This window comes from Meleagris gallopavo, chromosome 4, assembly GCF_905368555.1.
Source record: "Meleagris gallopavo chromosome 4, MGAL_WU_HG_1.1, whole genome shotgun sequence".
NCBI lineage: Eukaryota > Metazoa > Chordata > Aves > Galliformes > Phasianidae > Meleagris > Meleagris gallopavo.
This window is the reverse complement of record NC_139407.1, coordinates 2,992,815-3,000,860: the sequence shown is the minus strand read 5'-3', so window position 1 is coordinate 3,000,860 and position 8,046 is coordinate 2,992,815.

Sequence of the window (8,046 nt, the reverse complement as noted above, 5' to 3'; positions counted from 1 at the left end):
ATTCTTGATAACATCAATAGTCTAGAATTATTATACTGTAGTTTAGGTCATGTTTAGAAGTAGCACTGTGAATGAAGTATATTCATTAAATATTTTTATATTTTCAATAGTAAAACATATATATATGTGCAGCATTAATAACTACAGGCCATTCCTGCAGTAACAGTTAGGAATAATAATAGAAGAATAATAGTTTTCAAACTCGTGGCATCATTTTGAATAAAGTCTTGTATATACTTGTCAAAGCAGGACAGAAAAGCAGAAGATGAGAAAAGATACGTAAGGCCAACTTTGCCACCAATGTTTAGAAGGCAAATAGATCTGACTTCCCTGAATATCAGGTCTTAAAGTATCTTCTTTCTTTCCTTCAGGAGAAGATATGAGACTTGCTTTTAAAAAGAGGTACTAAGTTCAAAGTAATATTCTAATGTCAATACATTAATGTGATTTAGTAAGTATTCATTCTTTCTACTAGAGCTTGCTTAAACTGTATAGGAAGAAAAATGCCCAAGTTAACAAATGCTCAGGTTCTCAAGACAGTATTATTTCAGTGGTCTTCATGTCTGCAAAAGAGACTCATATTCTAATCATTGTGTGTGCTTATTCAAATGGAAAGGCTTTACCAGAGGGTGTTTTCAATTTGTCCTTTAAAAGAACACCTCTCATTTTGTTTCTAGCTGAAAAATCCTCGGGAAGCTGGCTTAAAATTAGCCTTTGTGAATAAATCATCCCAACTCTAAACCAGGTAATCAAAGGTACTCAGTCATTTAACAGAATGAGTTCAGTGAAACTTGCAGCTGGAATGCTTTTTAGTCTTCTAAGTGTTTCACATTTTGAAAGTAACCACTGTTTGAATTTTGAAGTTGATCTGAGAAATGAGTTAGCTGTGATATATTAAAGGAACCTTCACATTAGCGTATCCACAGAATGCAATATCAACAGTTTTGATATAGTAGTGGTTAAGATTATTTTTACTATCTCCAGAATATGATGCAGAAGAGAATAAACAAAGAAGCAAAAACATGTGTTTTCTTATTGATTAATCTGAGCTAGGCTTTTTTTGTCATCCTGAGGTTAGTGTTTGAATATAGAGTCTGGTTTTACTTTCCTACCGATGGAACAAACATAAGTGACTTTTGTTGAAAATTGAGTAAATTAAAATTAAGAGAACCATAAGAACGGTCTGCACTGCTTCTATGACAGCAAGCACTGTACTGAATATCGAATAACTTCCCATCTGTAAAGCAACCAAGAGATTTAAAAGTGTATGTATAACATAGTATCTACAACATAATGAAATCTAGCTATCAATAAACATTGGCCCACAGAAGATATGAGGCTAATGTAAAATACTGTAATATCACATTACAGAGTGTAAATTTCCTTCCCAGAATTAAACAAATCATGTCTGTATCACTTGAATCAACCATAAAGACATTGGACAAATATGTAAAAGTAGACAGCAGAGTTATAGTTTAATATATTTTCTCAAACGTCTGGAACATACAGTAACTAAAATTTTTCAGAAGTTTTAAATTTCAACAAAGGTAGGTTGACAGCTGCAGAATACACTTGGATCAATTTATTACAGAGAAAGGAAAACAGGAGGAAAAAAAAAGGAACAACAGATGAAATATAGTCAAAGATGTGATTGTTTACTTGACTGAGAATATTTTGCACTTGTGCTGGACATATCTGTACCTAAAGCCACTGTGGACACTGTGTTACAAAAAAAAAACAAAAGTGTAAAGGCAAATCATACTACTGTAAAGATAATTATAATTTCTGCTCTTAAACCAATCAACTCTCTTTAGACACATAGGTAGAGACTAATCTTCACCTAGAAAGAAATCCAGCCTTATTTCTCAACTATAAAGTTTTTCTAGTTTAAAAACAAAACAAACAAACAAAAAAAGAATGTTTCAGGGATTCTGTTTGATATTTTCAATAGTAAAACATATATATATGTGCAGCATTAATTGTACAGAATCTGATCTGAGCTTTTCTTAATCTTTAATTTTCTTTTCTTTAATGAGAAAGCCTTTCAGTACCTAAAGGGAGCTTACAAACAGGAGGGGAATCTACTCTTTGAAAGGGTTGATAACTGTAGGACAAGGGGAAATGGTTTGAAGTTGAGGAAAGGAAGATTTAGGTTGGATGTCAGGGGGAAGTTCTTTACACAGAGAGTGGTGAGGTGCTGGAACAGCTGCCCAGACAGGCTGTGGATGCCCCATCCTTCCCTGGAGTTGTTCAGGGCCAGCTTGGATGGGGCCCTGGGCAGCCTGGTCTGGTAATAAATGTGGAAGTTGGTGGCCCTGCATGTGGCAGGGGGTTGGAGATTCATCATCCTTGAGGTCCCTTCCAACCCTGGCCATTCTGTGATTCTGTAATCCCCAGTCAAAGGAAAGAAGTTTCAGTGTCTATATGAGATGTCCTATCATTGCTTTACACTTGTCTATGTTTAGTAGAATGCACAAACTTTTTCTTCTCCAATAGATTTGACCTCTTTAAGATTACTATTTTATCTAGAAGATGCCTCTAACGCAAGTAGAAAAGTCTGTAAACACTCGTTGCTACCATTATTAGCAGACACATTTCTTGCAGCTAAACTAAAACATAAGGAAAAAGATCAATGATTTACAATTCATAAATAAACCCTGAGATTTGAGGTTTAGCAATAGAAGTGGAGGTCAAAAATGTCAAAATGTAGGATTGATTTAATACTTCAAAAATAGAGGATTGCCTCTATGCTTTACTTACTATCAATGAACACATGTAAGATTTAAAAGAGAAAAGGAAGGAAAACCAGAAAAAAATTCAGCTAAGAAGTTAATTAGTAAATTTAAAACATAAAACTAAAACACACTACAGATGAAAACCAGTGCAAATACAAGCTCTTTCATGTGTTGATTGTTAGCAACTCCCTGAAAAATATTTTCTGACGTGTCTTTTGTTTGAGGACAAATCCTCTTCAAAAATCCTGAAGAGGAATGAATAGCTATTCTAGTTTCGTAGGTGGTTACATATATTTTTTACTTAATGTCACATCAAAATTTTATGAAGTGGTTCTGGATTTCCTACTACAGTTCCGTGCAACAGTAATAAAACCACTTCTCCTTTCTTCATGCTCACCTTATGTGAGCAAGCTGTTACTAGATTGACTTCATTCTGCGATCTGATTTTTAAGAGTGTGGAGTGTAAAACTCAGCTTGAAAATCCATTATCACTACTAATAGTCGATATGAAGGTCACTGGGAGTTTTGAACTGAGAAAATGTTTGGTGTAATATACTTATCTTAAGGGTGTTTTAAATATCTCTTACCAAATGTGTATTTGAAGTAAGATTTTTCCCGAAGGACTTATTTAGTATCTGATGCATACATTATGCACCTACATTGACCAAATTAGTACACATCGTATTTTCTATTAATATTACATTGCATCATTTTGGAATTGAGAAAAGGACTTAGCGCTTGTCAAATACCCCCAATTTTTTTATTTTTTTTATTTTTTTGCCTGCTTTTTATACAACTTTATATCATGCTGCTACTTTCTATTTCCTGTTTTTACTTTTGTCATCCTTCTTGCCTGTGTGTGTTTGGGTCATTTCAGGGTGGATTGAAGAAGGATAGTGCTACAGACATGCCTGACCTCTTGTAGTACAGTCAAAGTAGGTCTATGCCAGTACAGAAAGGGGAAAGCAGGTTGTCTTTTAGCTCATATGACCATTCTCTTTTTTTTTTTTTTTTTTTTGAAATAACTTCTGTAAGCAGGAGCAATGAAGCAAAGGAAGCAAATTGTGTTTCAAGGATGGAAATAGTCCTAAAGACTTAGGACAACAAATGCTGGCAGAATTTGATAGCATCTTATGGCGCTGTTCCAGAAACCCATATAGTGTTCACAAAGCTACAGTGTGGCATTTACAAGAGTGCTCTCTTCAGCATAAGAAGGTATGCTTTTTTTAGGTAGTTAGTAATCACTTCCTAAAAATAAAACCTTTGGGCCAATTTAAGAAAAAGATTTTAAAACAAACAAACAAACAACACCTCTAAATGTAAGGATGAAAATTATGGGCAAACATTCCAAATCTTTGTATATCTGGAAAGCAAATACTGGAGAGAGGCACATACCTTAACTGTGAAAGAATCTTGAAATATTTTGGTTTGGAGAGAGTGACAGGCAGTAAGGTACTAGAAGAGTTCACAATGCTTATATTTGCATCTGCTTCAGAAAATCAGCTCTGTGATCTTTAGGAGTTTTTCATTCACTTATTTTCATAATTATCTATCTTCTCTATCTACGTTTAAGGAAGTTTTTAATTAAATTGAGTTTTCCTTCTTATATTTATGAGCTGTCATTCACCGAATGATGTGCTAGTTTCAGCAACTGATTTAAAAAGAGAGCAAGAGAAGAATAGAAATAGTTTTGATATGACTGCAACTTCCATATTATATATAAATTCAATTCACAGATAGTTTTTCATTTCTTGGATTAACATGGGTGTGAATAATAGTGGAGAAGGCTGTGAAGGAGATAAATAACATGGAGCAAGAGTAGTTTCAGGAGTACTACTATAAGACATGACTCTCTTGGGCTCTGGAATGTATGGATGGTTGCAGAAGCAAGTTAGCGTGGACTTTTGTTGATTGTTTTCCTGAAGTGATCCTATATTGAGAGTAGTTCAAAATTAGCAGAGAACAATCATACTGAAAAATAGAAGTCCAAAGCTATGTAGGAATCTGGCAGAAGAACCTTGGCGGAAACATACTGCTTGCTGTATGAATGCATCCATATTGGGTTTAATGTGGGAAAAATTCATCACACATTTCAGTGAAACTATTTACACTTTAGGACCTCAAAATCATTTTCAATGACTAAATCACTCACAGAAACATTTTGCCTGTGATTAAGGGCACTCCAGCATAAAAGATCTCAAAATAATCCCACTAACTAGAAGTGCAAATAAAGCCCAAAATATGTCAGAAGTACTAATTTCAAAAAGCACGAGTTTTTAATTACTGGCAAACAAAATGTAATCCTACAGAGAATAGGAATAGCATAATGAATTTCTGGATTTATTCTGTTTCCATAGCCTTGTGGTTTGAGTTCCATCAAACCATGCAAGAGTTTTTGTGGACTTTTGTTTGTTTGGGTCTTTTTTTTCATAAGGGAGTGCTGATTGCTCTGTTTTTCATGGAGATTGTGAATAGTTATCAGCAACACTATGTTCAGGTGAAGGTAGAGAAAAGTATGTATATGCAAAAATCCATCTCAGGACAAAGAAAGAAAGAAAGAAACTAGAAACTAGACAGGAAAGTCTTAGAAGTCCATCTTTGATTTCATTTAGGTATATTTTTTGTGGGTTTTTGGTTGGTTGGTTGGTTGTTTTTTTTTCCCCTCTGAGCTTTGAGGTTTTGATTAAATTCCTCAATACTTCTAGTTTCTGTTATATGAATTAGCACTAATCTTAAGATTTTTTTTTTTCTTTTTCTATTTTTTTTTCCAGGAAGCTTTGTTATGCTACAAATAATAGTGTGATAAACCAGTTTGTGTATGATCAAAAAGTAAGGTCACATTCAGATGAATGACGTGTCTAGTCTAAAAGATATTAAAAATTGTATGAAGGAGGAGAAAATCCCTGATGTTAGATTTTTGCACAGTGCTAGCATGTGCTAGTGTTGCAAATTCTGTGATATATTATTTGTATCCAACTTTTTAAGTGATTAAATCATACTTAAAATTAAATCTAACTTAACAGTTTTGCTGTCTTTGAGTTCATTCAATGACTGTTATTTTATTAATTATTACCATTAGACATGCTAGTTTTTCTACTTATAGAAAAAGCTTTTAAGTCTTTGAACTTCCTAATACTTACATTTACATAGTGACACAAGAAACTATATACTTTAATATAGTAATTTGCTGCTGATGATAAATTCATCTTTTGTAACGTATCAGTGCCTTATAAACAGAATGAATGTAACATGAAGTTTGAGGGAGCTTGGTTGAAAGGTATTTAAAATATAAGGGAATTTAGTAACACTAAATATTTGAAAACTGCATACTGCAGTTCTGCATATTCTGCATATTCAGCAGAACTACCGACTAATGTAAGGATACCTGACTTAATGATTCTTCAAAATTAAAATTAGAGAAGTGATGAGGTTGGAATCTGAACAAGCTACTAAAAATAATGAGTGAGTTGCTTAGACTTTTCCCCCCAAAGCTAAGCCTTTATCTCTGCTACATACCCTTAATGGTGGCTGCACACACAAAGGGGAAGAACTACATAAAAATGGAGAGGATATATTAGGAGATGCCTGGAGAGAGGAGAAGAGGAACATGCTGGATTTGGACAAGGGAATGTGGGTATTGTTCAAGATTTATGCAGTGTTTACGCAGAGAAGAAAAAGCTTGGAAAAGAAGGGATGAAGGAAACAAATTCGGAAGAAAGGATTAAAAGGGGGCATAAGTGAGACCAGGGATATGTAAGCAAGTCAGTACATTTGTCTGCCTAACTCTGCAGATGGTGTTGTATAACAAGAACATAGAGCACCTGGGAGATGGATGCTGGGGAGTGCTCACTCTGTTGGAGCCTGGAAATGGAAACAAGAGCACCTCCTCAGGCAGCCCTAGAGGTAGAGCTGTATATTTTATGTGGATTAAAGACCCTTAAGTGTAACTAGTAATCTTAACATTTCAAAACTGCGGGGTCTTTGAGTTCTCCCAGGTGTCTTTTGAGGGGTAGGAAGGAGACAGTGGATTTTTTTTTGTGTATGTTTGGAGGTTAGAGGGCATTGTTGGTTTTTTTTTCACTTATTGCATCAGTAGCTTTGGTCATGGTTGGAGTCATAAGGAAGAGAGGAAGTTATTAGACAGCATTAAACATGAATGTGTAGCTATGTTTTGTTATCTCTCTCAGTGAAAAATTCATACTGCAGCTGGACTGTGTACAAATTCTTTCTGGAAGTGACCTGAGATGGTCTGACCCATCTTGCAGCAGGTCAAGTTCTGGTTGGATTTGATGATTAAGCTACCCAGACTGCAAACCTGAACTGAAGTTTGCCTCTGGAAAAGGCATTCTGTTTCAGGATTCCTTTACTTTTTAAATAATTCATATTTCATATGTTGCAGTGTCACGTCTTATAGAAGGAGTCTGAAGTGCAATTCTATTGCCATGAAAAGTTGCAGACGAAAGCATTCTCTTTCATGAGTGTAATAAAGACAAAATTCTGCAGGGCAGATTATCAAGGTATTGAAAAGATTAAATGAGGTTAGAGATAGCTTTGGGGTTTTACTTTGTGTAGGAAAATACCTTTGTGAAGAAAATGGACTAATAACTTGTATCACCTGAAGGTGAGCACATGCTTTTGTTTGGGTCTATTGAGTTTATCATAGAAACCTAGTGTGGCAAAATGATAAAGGTGAAGAAAATATATCTTACTGATTAGAGCAAAGGTAGCATAAGACTTGAAAATATTTTATATAGAAATTTATTGAAAAAATATGACTATTAGAAATTTTAAAACATTGAAATTACTTTTCGTTGCTGATTTTGTTTTCTGTTTTTACCTGCTGATAAAATTCCTTCGCCCATTAGTGTTGGCCAGCAAAACAGATACATCAGTTTCTGCTGTTTTTAGTAAATATTTCTCTTTCAAGTAATTTGCAAACTGAACAATACATATATATATATATATATATATATATATATTTAAATTAGGGAAAGCACACACGAGCAGAAGTAAAACCTTAGTAATAAAATTCAATCTAATTTATTCTTTATGATACTAGTGTATTTATTTAATTGCTTACTAATATAATGAGCGTTAAAAAAAATCAATCTCCAAGGCCACGGTTTGTCCAAATGTGCATAGTATGAGCTGTGGCTGCTTTCATATATGTTGGAGTGTCTTTTCTGGGAATAAATATTGGATATGTGTACTGTTCTATACCATTTTTTAAATAAGTAGAAAGCACTCTAATTGCATTTACCTAGTAGTGCTCAAATTTGCTACATTAGGCATAAAAAATGTATTTGACTAT